We start from the raw sequence: 12,960 nt of genomic DNA, 5'->3' as shown, positions 1-12,960 counted from the left end.
AGCATTTGAGGTGCACGCTGGAGATGTGACTGTGAAGGGCAATTCTGGTGAATACTTAAAAAGAAAAGATGAGAGCTGGAGAGAAAGCTGCCACCTTCTTAGAGAAAACATAAGCAATCATTAAATGTTGGTAGAAATATGAATGGCAAAGGCCATTTTGATGAGGTCTCAGATGGGAGAGGTGAGAGAACATGGTATTGGAAACTGGAGGAAAGGTGATCCTTGTGGTAAAGTGGCAAAAACTTGGCTCAACTGTGTTCTTGTTTTTTCTGGAAGGTAGAACTTTCAAGCAATTAAATTGGATATTTGGCTGAGAACATTCCTAAGTAAAGTGTTGAAGTAACAACTTGGTTCCTCCTGATTGTATATAGTATTATAAAATGAAAAAAAAAAAAGAGAGAGAGATAAGTTAAAGAAAGGATTGCTAAGCGAAAAAGAACCAGAACTAGAAGATTTGGAAAATTCTCAACCTATCCATATTGCACAAAATGAGGAAGCATGCTTTGAAGAGAACACTAAGAATGTGGCTGGACTGTCACACAATAAAGAGCTTGTAGAATTATACAAGAAGACACATTGCTAGTTTGAACCAAAGGAGATGAAGAAGGACAAAATAAAGGAAAGCTCTTGGACTTCTTGGGTTTGACAAGATGGAACAATAGAGCCATTCAGCTGTGAATGTGTGCTGTTTATTCTTCAAGAAGAGGGGAAAATAACCCCAAAGGCAATTCAGAGATCAGCAGGACGACTGTTTTGGTTTCATTGGGCCACGTGGCCTCCACCAGGAGCAGAGCTGCCTGGCAGAGCTGAGGGGCAGGACCACCTCCTAGAACTGTGGGAGAAATGCTGCTACCCCAGTGGGCTGGAGGGCAGAGCATCAGACTACAAAGGATTATTCTCAAGCCTTAAGAGCTAGTGGAATTTGCTTTGTTAGAGTTGAGACTTGCCTGGGACCCATCACCTCTTTCTGCCTTCTAATTTCTCCCTGCTGGAATGGGAATGTCTATCCTAAGCCCCTGCTACCATTGTATTTTGGAAGCACATAACTTATCTGGTTTCACAGGTTCGCCACTAGGGACAAATTTTGCCTCAGGAGGAATAGTATTTTCAGTCTCACTCATATGTGATTTAAATATTTACATGAGACTCTATACCTTAGAGTTGACACTGGAATGAGTTAAGTTCTTTGGGGCTGTTTGAACAAAATGAATGTATTTTTGCATATGTGAAGGACATGAATTTTGGTGGTATAAGGGGTAGAGTGTTACTGATTGGATATTTGTGTTCCCCAAAAATTCAAATATTGAAGCCTTAACCCCTCAATGTGATGGTGTTTGAAAATGAGGTCTTTGGATCCACATGATGAGATCAGTGTCCTTATAAGTAGAAACACTAGAGAGTTCTCTCACACTCTCTCTCTCCGCACACAGAAAGTAGAGGTCATGTGAGCACAGAGTGAGATGGCAGCTGCCCACAAACCAAGAGAAGAGGGCTCATAATACACCTATCTTGCCAGCACCTGCATCTTGGACTTCCCAACTTCCAGAACTGTGGCAAAATAAATGTCTGTTGTTTAAGCTTCCCCAGCCTGTGGCATTTTGTTATGGCAGCCCAAGCTGACTAATACAGTCTGTTAGCCACATGGGCTGCAAATACAGAACCCAGAATGAAGCTGACATACCCACACAGGTGAAGATAGTACTGCTTAGAGTGCCCCCACCCGTGCTAAGACCCAGAACAAAACAGACCCAGGGTCTCAGGAGGAGTGCCCATGAGAGGAGAGGTGGAAAGAGAGAGGTAACAGTGTTCTTACAGAAAGCCCCTCCTTGTGGCAACGAGGAGTAGGGAAAAGCATTCCCCTTAAATGTCACTTATGACTACTGAATAACACATGTTTGCATTCATTTATTCATTCAGCAAACATGTACTCAGCTTCTATCCTCTATAAGTATTTTATTTCTGTGAAAAAAATTACCAAAACTTAGCAGCATAAAACAACACAAATTCATTATCTCACAACGTCTGGAGGTCAGAAGTCTAAGACGCGGTACAACTAGATTCTCTGCTCAGGGTCTCAATGGGCTGAAATCATGTCAGCAGAGCTGCGGTTCTCATCTAGGTCTCATGGTATCCTTCTAAGCTCATTGGTTATTAGCAGAATTGATTTCCTTGTGGTTGTAGGACTGAGGTCCCCACTGTCCTGTTAACTGTCAGCCAGGGTCTGCTCTCAGCTGCTAGAGGTGGTTCTCAGGTCCCTGCTATGGGGCCACTCCATCTTAGCAACAGAACACACCCCTCATGTAAAATCCCTCTCATACTTTGAATGTCTCTGAGTTTCTCTTCTGCCACCAGCCAGAGAAAACTGTCTATTCTTAGAGGGGCTCATATGATTAGATTAGACCTATCCAGATAATCTTCATTATCTCCATTACTTAAGGGCAAATGATTTGAAACTTTAATAACGTCTACAAAATCTTTTCACAGCAGTATCTAGATTCATGGTTGATTGAATAACCAGGGGCTGGGAATCTTGAAGAGCATCTTTGAATTCTGCCTACCATGTGAGGCAAGAAATGAGGACAGAGATGACTATGGTAAAATACTTGCCCACAAGAGACTTACAATCAAGTGGATATGGCAAATACAAAGAAGAGACTAGATTATGGGCAATAAGAGCTAAGTCAAGGAAAGTACAATGTTCTGTAAGACCTCAGAGGAGGCAGGAATAACTGTCTTTGGAAGAGTGCAGGAAGGCTTCTCAGAGAAGTGACATTTTATCTGTGTCTTTAAGCACAGAGGAGGAGAGAAGGTATTCCAGGTAGAGAGTGCACCATTTGCCAAGATGGAAAAGACTATGGAAACTTTAGAGAGTGATGAGTAACCCAGTGATGCTGAATCTTAGAGGACAAGATTAGAAGAGGCAGGAGACTGGGTTGGAAACACTGATTTGGACGAGTTTATGCAAGGTGACACATGCTATCCTAAAGAATTTCGGGCCGGGCGCAGTGGCTCACGCCTGTAATCCTAGCACTCTGGGAGGCCGAGGCGGGTGGATCGCTCGAGGTCAGGAGTTCGAGACTAGCCTGAGCAAGAGTGAGACCCCGTCTCTACTAAAAATAGAAAGAAATTATATGGACAACTAAAATATATATATATATACAAAAAATTAGCCAGGCATGGTGGCGCATGCCTGTAGTCCCAGCTACTCGGGAGGCTGAGGCAGTAGGATCGCTTAAGTCCAGGAGTTTGAGGTTGCTGTGAGCTAGACTGACGCCACGGCACTCACTCTAGCCCGGGCAACAAAGTGAGACTCTGTCTCAAAAAAAAAAAAAAAAAAGAATTTCGAAGCAACAAAAGATTGTTAGCAGGGAAGTGGCCAAGCAAGATCTGTACTTTGGTGACAGCATGGATAGTGGAGGTAGCAACCAGAGCCAGGGAAATGAGTTAGTTGGTGTTTATAGCATTTCAAGTTCCTCATACTGTTTTAGTCCATTCAGGCTGCTATATAACAAATAACCAGAGACTGGGTGGCTTAAACAACAAAAATTCATTTCTCATAGTTCTGGAGGCTGGGACGTCCAAGATCAGGGTGCCAGCATAGTCAGCTTCCAGGGAGAGCACTCTTCCTGGCTTACAGATAGCTTTCTCACTACATCCTTACTTGGTGGAGAAAAGGGAGAGAGAGGAACAAAGCTCTCTGGTGTCTCCTCTTACAAATGCACCAATCCCATCGTGAAGGCCCCCCCCACTTACGACCTATTCACCTCCCAAGGCCCCACCCCCTAATAGGATGGCCTTGGGGATTAGCCTTTTAACATAAAAATTAGGAGGCGGGGATGGCACACATTCAATCCATAGCACCAATCCCCATGCTCTCAGAGGCAGCACATTATAACTGGTTCATACGTGAAGAACTACGAGAGGTAGTCAGGTAACAGCAATATGAAACATGTCCCACCAGTAATATGTGTGGCCATGAGATGGTTTTAAATGATACAGGGATGCAGCGTGAAATAGCCCTGACTGGTTGAGAAAGTTATCACTTTTCAGTTTTCTTCCCATCCTTTTGATTAGCTCAAGAAAAATTCTAAGTTTGAGGCCGTCTTTAACATCTTTCTAACACCTGTCCTATCAGGCTCCACCTTCTGCAAGTAACAGTATCTAGCTAGCTTAATAGTGCCATTTGTTTCTAGGGATTATTTTCACTGTTATAATCAATATTGGATTTTCTTGTTTCTATTATGACAAAGTTATCATTATCAAATAAATGCATATAAGTTTTCAAAATGGGAAGCAATGTAAATGAAATGTTAAATAAATAATACCACAGGTAGAATATTTGCTGCTGTAACAAAAAATGGTGAAGGTGGTTTCCAAATGAATTAATTTTCAGGTCACAGGTGTAATGAGAAGCAGGCAGAATTTGCAGTTGATCAAACTCGGGATCAAGTCCTGCTTCTAACTTATCAGCTGTATATTCCCCATGGATAATTCATAAAGTTTTAGGAGTCTCATTTTCCTCCTACAAATGAAGGAGACAATATACCTATTCAGAAGGTTGTTGTGAAGGTTAAATGAAACAAAGTGTGAGAAGCACCTTCCAGGTGGCCTTGTACACAGTGGGCACTTAGAGTTCCCATCACAGTGTGTATCTCTAAAGAATGGAAGCCTCTGCTTTTGGCAACACCAAATGAGAGCGTAACTCCAGCACCTGCTGAGCATCTGTGCTTGATAAATGTTACTTAAGAGTATTCATCTGCTTAGGATCTGGGACCTGTGGGGGGGAGGGGTCCTTAGGCTGAATCCAGCTGTTTCATAACAACTGACTTAAGAAAAGGGTTTGATTCAGAGAGCGATCAGCTGGGGCATGATAAACTAAAAGGCCTCTCTACACTTTGTCCTGGACTTCTTTGTGATTTCAGAATGCTATATATCCTGCAGAACTCCATGGAAAGTAGATGTGGAATATTCAGATACATGTGCAAATAAACATAAATGAATAAGATAATAACACCATTTCAGTTACCCATCACTGTGTAAGAAACCACCCCAAATCTCATGATTCTGTGGGTTGACTGGGTTATGCTGGATGGATCTTCTGCTCCATGTGATGTTGTCTGGGACTGTAGTCAACTGGAGGATCAATTCGGCTGGAGCACCTAAGATGGCTAAAGTCTGATCTGACTGGTGTCAGCCAGGATCTCAGCAGAAGGCTGTTGCCCCCAGCACCTTGGTTTTTCCTCCAGGTGGCCTCTCCGTGAAGCGTGGGTTTCTCACAGTATGGCAGCAGGATTTCAAGAGGAAAGAAGCAGAAACTGACAGTCTCTTAAGGCCTGGGCTCAGATGTCTCAGAATATCACTTCCATGCATCCAACGCAATCACAGGACCAGTCTAGATTCAAGGGGAGGGGACATAAACTCCATCTCTTAGTAATTTAGAATTTTTCATAAAGCGAAGGATAGGATTGACAGAAGCCATTGTAGGAGATATCTACTATACCTCCTGAAGCTTTCACTTTTTGCAAAGGGATTTTACCCTTGAAATATGTGTATATTTCAACCAAGCAATATTTTGTCTAGTAATTTATCCTAAGTAAATAATCACAGATGATTGAAAAGGTTTGGCACAAGGCTGTCCACTGGTAAAAAATTGAAACTACCTAATGCGCAACAATAGGGGACCAATTAAATCTAATGATGGTTGAGAAGAGTGTTTTAAGAGTCCATGTTCTAGAATCAGATAAAATTAAGTTTAAATTCCAACTCTATTACTTAGAATCTGGGTGATGTTGAGCAAGGTGCAGTAATTCAGCTATTTAAGTCTCAATTTCCGTATCCGTAAATACAGATAATATATATATTTTTTGCAATGATTCAATGAGATCATACATGTAAAAGGCTCAGCACATAGTGAATGATCAATAATTGTGAACTCCTGTATTACTTATGATAGTCATTAGTGTTACCATATTTGTGCAAAATCTTTCCAATTCTCCCCATTTCCAGGCACGTAACACTTTCATGGATTCTTATGAGTAACTCTGTGATTAGTTCTGACCAGTAAGTTATAAGTGAAAGTGGCATATGTTAGCTCCTGGCTGAACATTTAATTGTTGAGCAATATTGATTCCAAACTCCTCAATCCTATCAGATAAGGGTCTGCTACTCTGTCTACATCTACACCTAAAGCAAACTGTGATCATAGCACTTAATGCAAAAGTCACCGTTGTTTTATTCCTTGCTATTTTTTTTAATATGGTAACAGTTCTATCCATGCTAAGCTTTGAACAATTTAAAGACACTGCCACATATCAGAAGCCCCTCACCCCTGCTAGTGTCCATGAGATTCAAGTGCTGTGAAGATACAAGAACTCAGCAGATGGTCCAGAGGGTTACCTGGCTTCCCTCCACCCTGGCCTTTCCCACCCCAAATGCAATCTCTCACCCAGCCTCACCCAGCCTCCTTGCAGGTGACAGTGAGGTGGAGGCAAGGGAAACCTGGCTTAACAAAAACCTCCCCAGTGACTGATCGCCAAGAGAAGGTGCAGTCTTAAAATAGGAATAGCTTCCTTAAGGCTTGGGTGATTTCCATGGAAACATACTGAGAACTACGCTTATTTTAAAGAGGGTGGGGGGCAGCGAGTGGAATGACCTGGAAGGGCATAACAAGGTAAGCAATGTAAAAATTAAGTTGGTGGGTTTTTTTTCATTTTTTTTTTCTTTTCCTTTTACTGTTCTGGCACACCCTTGCTTAGAAGCTAACCTAACCAGATTAGGGACTTAGATAATAGGTATCGAATGAGTTTGAGAAAGACGCAGCACGACCTGGATTACAGCCATCAAGAAGTTAAGAGACTCCTGTAAGAACCCAGCCAGTTCGCCTTTCAGGTCTGGGAACATCAGGCAGACCCCCTTGTTTTATGGGTTGTTAACAAACAAATAAACCCTACATCAGCAATAACAGAACAAACAGGTGCAGGCTAGCAAGAAAGTTTTGCATATGAGCTATTTTTATTTTTATTGTAAAAAAAAAATTCTGAGGAGCCAAGGGGTTGTGCCCAGGAAATGAGAGCCCTAGGGGAGACCTCAGAAAAATCTTTTAGCTACTTCCTTCTCCCCAGCCTAGGAAACGAAAATGCCAAAGGGTCACCCAGCGCGTTGGCCACACAGTCAGCCCCCAAGGACAAACATCCCCACCCCAGTCCCGGTCCTCGCCCCTGGCCACTCCGCTGCTCAAGGCCACCTGTTGCTGCCCTCGCGCCCAGAGCCGAGTCGCAAACGGCCGCTAGAGTTCGTTCTAATTCCCCAGAGCAGAGCTAGCCAGGAAGCCCCGACGCGCCTTGCTTGCTAATCTGCAGGGCGGGCGGGGACTCCGCAGAGTCTCCCAGCCCCAGGCTTCCTTTGTTTTCTCGCTACATTCAGAGGGTCAAAACTAAACCTCAGATGGCATCCCCTCACCCCCACCCGGTAGATGATGAAGCGTCCACAGGCCCGCTGGGGGAAACAAGGTCCGTCCGGGCGGGAATGCGCGGCGCAGACAGGTTGCAGCGTGAGGGTCCGAAGTGTCCTGCGGGTGTCTAATCCCTTAGAGCTCTTTAGCCTAGCACTGATGCAGGCGCGCGGCGCCCGGAAGGCAAGTTCACGGTTCCGAGGCCGAAGACGAAGGGCGGCGAGATCCTGGCCCGCCTTTGCTCTAAGGCGCCCAAGGGGAGCCTGGGGGCGGCCGCGGTTAGAGATCGGCTCTTGCCCGCAACGCCGGAGTCGCAGTTCCGAAAGTGACTCGCCTCGCTTCCCAGGGACTTCCATGCGAGCACCGCAGGGGTGTGCATTTCTCCCAGTCTGAGAATCTCAGCCATCGCGGGCTCGACAAGAGTTTAAAGTCGGCCCCTGGGGCGTCTGTTTGTTTACTGACTCTTAAGGAAAAAAGTTTGAGGATCTTTAACCAGCCTCAGACCTGGCGGGAGCGGAAATCCCGGAATCTTCCCGGCAAAAGTGATCTAACTTCAAGTCGTTATATAAGTGGGGACTCCTTCTTCCCCTCCCTATTCCAAACCCTCTCATTACTATTCCGGGAGTAAAATGTGTCTCGCTTAAAATAATTCTAAATTGTTATTATTTTCCTGAGTCCCATGGCGCAGGCAGCGCCCTGGGCGCGTGGCGGCCCCACCCGGGCACAGCCCCACGCACTGCGGAGGGTCGCGGGGTCCAGGGCGCTGCCGGAGCCGGGCCAGCAAGCGCGCCCCTCAATGCCACGGTTAGCCACTCCACGTGCTCAGGATCAACAGTTTGTTGAGCTCATCAGTGACACCTTGAACTTTTCATAAAGAAAATGGGTATTGCACCGAGAGGGTTTGGCCGCGGCCAGCGCGCCGGATCGTGCTTAATATTCAATGATCTCGCTCGCGCCTCCCCCTCCTCTTCTCGCAGAAATTCCACCGAGTCCGTTACTGGGCTCAGACTTTTAAGTTAATTTATTGCCCCCCCCTGCCCTAGCCAGTAATCAGCGCCTTTAGGGCCAGCCTCCCCCCAGCTCCCGCCTGAAAATGACATTTCGCTGGCGTCTCTGGAGGGGGCTGAATTTCACTTTGTAACTTTCTGCGGAACCCGAGCCCGGGTGGCAGCTCGGGTGGTGGTATCGTATGCAAATACGCATGCTGACGTTACAGATCATGTGGGTTTTGGCGTAGATTCCCCACTGATCGAGGCATTTTTTTTCCCCTTTTTTTCCTTTTTTTTTTTTTTCTTTTTAAAATTTTGGCCACCGTTCTCCGTACGGGGGCTTTTTCTGTCTGTCTGTCTGTCCGGCAGGCTGGTTTTCCCCCTCTTTCCCACGGAGCCCGAGCCGGGCGCCCGCTGGGGAGTGGGGAGTGGGTGGGGGGAGCCAGCAGAGTTCCATTTTGGAACGCCCGTGCCGCGTCTCCGCGTTCCCAGCCCGGGTCCCCGCGTTCCCAGCCCCGGCGCAGGTAAGAAACTTCGCCTCGGCGCGGAGCCCCCCCACCCCGCGCCCGGCGCCGCCAGCCCCAAGCCCCGCACGCCGGGCGCCGGCCACTCCAGCCCAACTTTCCCACCGCCGCCGTCGCCGCGGCTCCCGAAAATGTGTTGTTAATGGGACTTGGCTGGGTTTGTGATTGGGAAAGGGGGGGACGGACGGGGAGGGGGTGTGCAGGCTCTTTTTTGCGGGTGGGAGGAAATAAGCGGATACAGAGAGAGAAGGAGATTTTTTTTAAAGAGTTTTGATTACAAGTTTGGATAAATGGGAGCCAGACCGAGGAGGAGGAGGAGGAGGAAAAACATGTCTACGTTTCCCTATGTCGACATAAGCCACAAAAAAATATGGCGTCCGCTTTCGACAGGGCGTTACGTAGACCCGACTGTTTTTATTTATTTATTTCGTGGCCGTCTCCCTCCCTTCTTGGCCAAACTGCGGCGCTTTGTGCAAACGGGGCAGGTCCCGCGGGGACGCCAGCGGGACGTGGCCCCGTCTCCGCGCGTTTTGGCAGGCTGGGGGCTGCGTGTGTTTGCTCCCCTCCCTCCCCCGCTCTCCCCTCTTCTCCCCTCTCCCGGTGACGATTCGCCGTAATGTGGTGGCAGGAAGCATGACGCCGTGGGTTGAGGCTGCCTCTGCTCTCGTCGCTCCCGGTGGCTGCAGGCAGCGGGCGCGCAGCGCGGGCGGCCGCCGAGCTACCTGACGCGGGCAGGGCCGGAGCGCGGCGCTGTCCCCATGCCCCGCTCAGGTGCCGGGGAGCCCGCGGGGGGCGGGGGGCGTGGGGGGCCGCGAGGCCCCGGGCCCTGCGGCTGGCGGCCGGCTGGCCCACGCTGCTGCCAGTGCGAGCCCACGTTCGCCCCCTGATCGGCAGCTGGCGCTTTTCGTCTGCCCCACAAGAGGTTAATCTTTGTTGGTGTTGCAGCTTCTTTGTGGCTTCCCCAGGACTTGGTATCCTCAGCTTTGCAAACTTGCCCTTTTCCCAGCCGCTTTGCGGGAGGCTGCGGAGAGGAAGATGAGCGGAAAGTTGGAAACCAGCAAGCATCACAGGACGGTCCCTTTGGCCTCGGAGCTGTGCAGAGCTTGGGAGGCGGAGGCGGAGGAGGAGGAGGGTTCGTCAGGCTGGGGAGAAAACTTGACAGGAAAGCCAAGTTGTGATTTGCTCAGGCTTCAAAGCCTGTGGGGTCTCTGCCTTCAACTGTTTTGCAGTGGCCTTTTGTTTGGGGCGTGGAGAGGGAGAGAGGTCGATGAATAGTGACTTTCTCTGAACCCTTCCCCCTTTAAAGAGTCATTTCACAGCTTGGCCCCCAGGGACACTGTCTTTTCAGGCCCCAGAGTTCTTCCCCAACCTGCTCTGATGTTCACGTTCTCTTTCAAACTTCACAGCTCCCCAGGCCTGAGGGGGCCCTGCTGCGCAGGGTGTTGAGGCAGGAATCCTTCCCGAGCACCCCTTGGGTTGCACAGACCTTCCACAATTACTCTCTTAAAAGACACACTCACACGCACTTACATACTCACTCCTTTATGTAGGGCAGAAATTAATGCCTGTAGAATTGAAGGGGCTGAGGTTCTGAGAGCTCTTCAAGATGTGAGTCAAAAGGTGATTTTCTATGTATGAGGGCAGCGAGTTTAAGCAGTTCAGTCCCAGGGCAGTAATGTCAAAAAGCGTTTGGATGACGACCAAGTGGAATAAATATCTTGTAAAACGGCACGTTTAATAGTAAAAATAGATTAATGGAGCCGTCAAGTGGTTGAATGGGACTAACGTAAAGGTTTAAGTTTAAAGGGAAATTTACATAAAGCTGTATACTCATCTTCTTTTAAGTCCAGAAGGGAAAAAAAAAATCTACAAATAAGATTGAAATGTGTCACTGACAATAACAGGACCTTTGACGTGAGGAAATACCATTGTTGTTTAAAGCTTCTGCTCCTGATTGTTCTCGGATGCACTTGTACCTTTCCTTCCAGCCAGGTTTGCTGTTACCTGAAGTTAACAGCACTCAAGGGGAAGCTTCAGGAGGCCGGGGTTTTAGGGTAAATCAGATATATTAATTAATCATCATCTAAAGGAAAAAAAAATCAAAATAGCACTGCTGTTTGGTGGCACTGAGAAAAGGGTATCCCCATGATGTAAATGCAGTGCATCTTGACATGCTGAAAGGTGACCCCGCGCCAAGTGTCTCATCCACGTTCAGACCATGTGATTGGGTAGGATGCTGTGCATTGAACAAAACGAATAATGACAATGTCTGATAACAGTTGCTAACACTTACTGGTACAGCATGCCAGGCATGATGCTGTGTACTTTAAGTGCTTTATCACTTAATTCTCACCATAACCCTATGAACTAAGTACTATTATTAACCCCAGTTTACAAACAGAGCTCAGAGAGGTGAAGAAACTTGCCAAGTCACACAGCAAAAAGTGAAGTCAGTTTTAGAAGCCAGGCCTGACTTCATGACCTGAGCTAGTCCATTGTAGCGGCTCCCAGATACAGGAAGTTGTAGTTAGGATGAAAATGTCCAGGCAGTATAGAGGGAACAGTAGCCACTGCCCTGGCATCTAAACTCAGGGATTTACCTGGATTTCATTCCTTTATTCAATTTTTTTAGCAATTGTGTATTGATTTATTTATTCATTCAGCAACTATAATGTTCCTTATGTTAATAAGTGCCCATAGTCATTAAGCACTTTTATATGCCAGGCACCATCCCCAGTGCTTATCATTAGATTGTTTTGTCTTCATGACAACCCTGTGATGTAAGTACTCTCATTCTCTCCTTTTTCTAGATGAGGAAGTGCAGGCACAGTGAAGTTAGCTGTCTTGCCCAAGACCAAACAGCTAGTAAGCTGAGTGCCAGCCCCCAGCACACGTGCACTTCACTGCTGCAATGCAGGGCCCTGTACCAGACGTCATGGAGATGCCTGGGAGATCGAGGCCCCCTGACCTCATGCACGGCCCTGCTCCAGGCATCACGGAGATGCCGGTGGAATAGAGACCCCCTACCCTCCAGGAGTTTGAGCAGACCGCAGGGAAACACTCATTAGGCCAAATCAAGCAGGATTAGATAAGTGCTATAATTGAGAAAAGTAACTACATACTGTGGGAGCACAAAGAAGGATGTGATTATTCTGCTCTGAGGGACTCATGGAGGATCTCCTAGAGGGGGCTGCAGCTGAACTGACCCATGAATGAGGAGGAACAATGTCTGGAGGTGTATCGGATATCACTGCATTCAGCTCCCAGCAATAGAAATCCTGCCCACCGGTGACTTAACCAGATGGGGACTTACTTGTTTCAGACAGCAACAGGGTGGGTGGGACGATGCCTCAGCTGTACCGTTGGGAACCCAGGCTGTGTCTTTCCACTCTGCCTTCCTTAGAGCGTAGGCCTTTGGCCTTAGGTTTACCATCTTGTGGCAGGTAGGTGGCTGCTGCCTCTGCAGGCCTCATTTCTCATTCTAGGAAAGAGAAAAAAAGGATGAATGAGGTGCAAAGAGCTTTTACCTAGTACTGCTCACTGGTATTTTTGGGAAGGGACACCCCTCCCAGGGACTTCTGTCCTTAGCTCATTGACCAGAGCTGTGCCCTGGTGACCCAAACCTGCCATGGAGGGCAGTCAAGTATCAAGTTAGGCACACTGCTGCCGTGAACAAATTGGGGTTCAACTTGCAAGGGTGCCTGGAGGAACGGTGGTTGAGTTGGCAGGTGGAGCATGTGCTGCCTAAGATGAGAAGAGGGAAAAAGGTGTTCCTGGTGAAAGTAACACCGACCTGGGAGCCATGTGCATCCTGGGGAGGTGAAGAGGGGGGTGTAGGGAAGTTTGTGCAAAAAGATGATGCCAGACTTGGGGGTTGAACCTGGAGTAGGTTTGCTTTTAATCCAAAGGTACTAGGGAGCCATGACAGGTTTCCTAGGAGGAGTTGTCATATGTTTTAGGAAGGTAAGGCTAAGACTGGCAGCAGTGTACCTTGTGC

The 12,960-nt window shown here is 47.4% G+C and overlaps 1 protein-coding gene across 1 annotated transcript in view; it reads left to right on the top strand.

Annotated features, from left to right (window-relative positions):
* Window positions 1–8,635: 8,635 nt before the first annotated feature.
* Window positions 8,636–12,960, top strand: part of ZHX2 (zinc fingers and homeoboxes 2) — a 158,340-nt gene continuing 154,015 nt past the window's right edge. Inside the window, exon 1 of the mRNA XM_069466035.1 lies at window positions 8,636–8,963. The gene's annotated coding sequence lies outside the window, so the exon portion shown is untranslated. The remainder of the gene's footprint in view (window positions 8,964–12,960) is intronic.

This window comes from Eulemur rufifrons, chromosome 3 (assembly GCF_041146395.1).
Source record: "Eulemur rufifrons isolate Redbay chromosome 3, OSU_ERuf_1, whole genome shotgun sequence".
NCBI lineage: Eukaryota > Metazoa > Chordata > Mammalia > Primates > Lemuridae > Eulemur > Eulemur rufifrons.
Note: the sequence above shows the minus strand (reverse complement) of the source record. Positions and strands in the feature narration are given on the sequence as shown.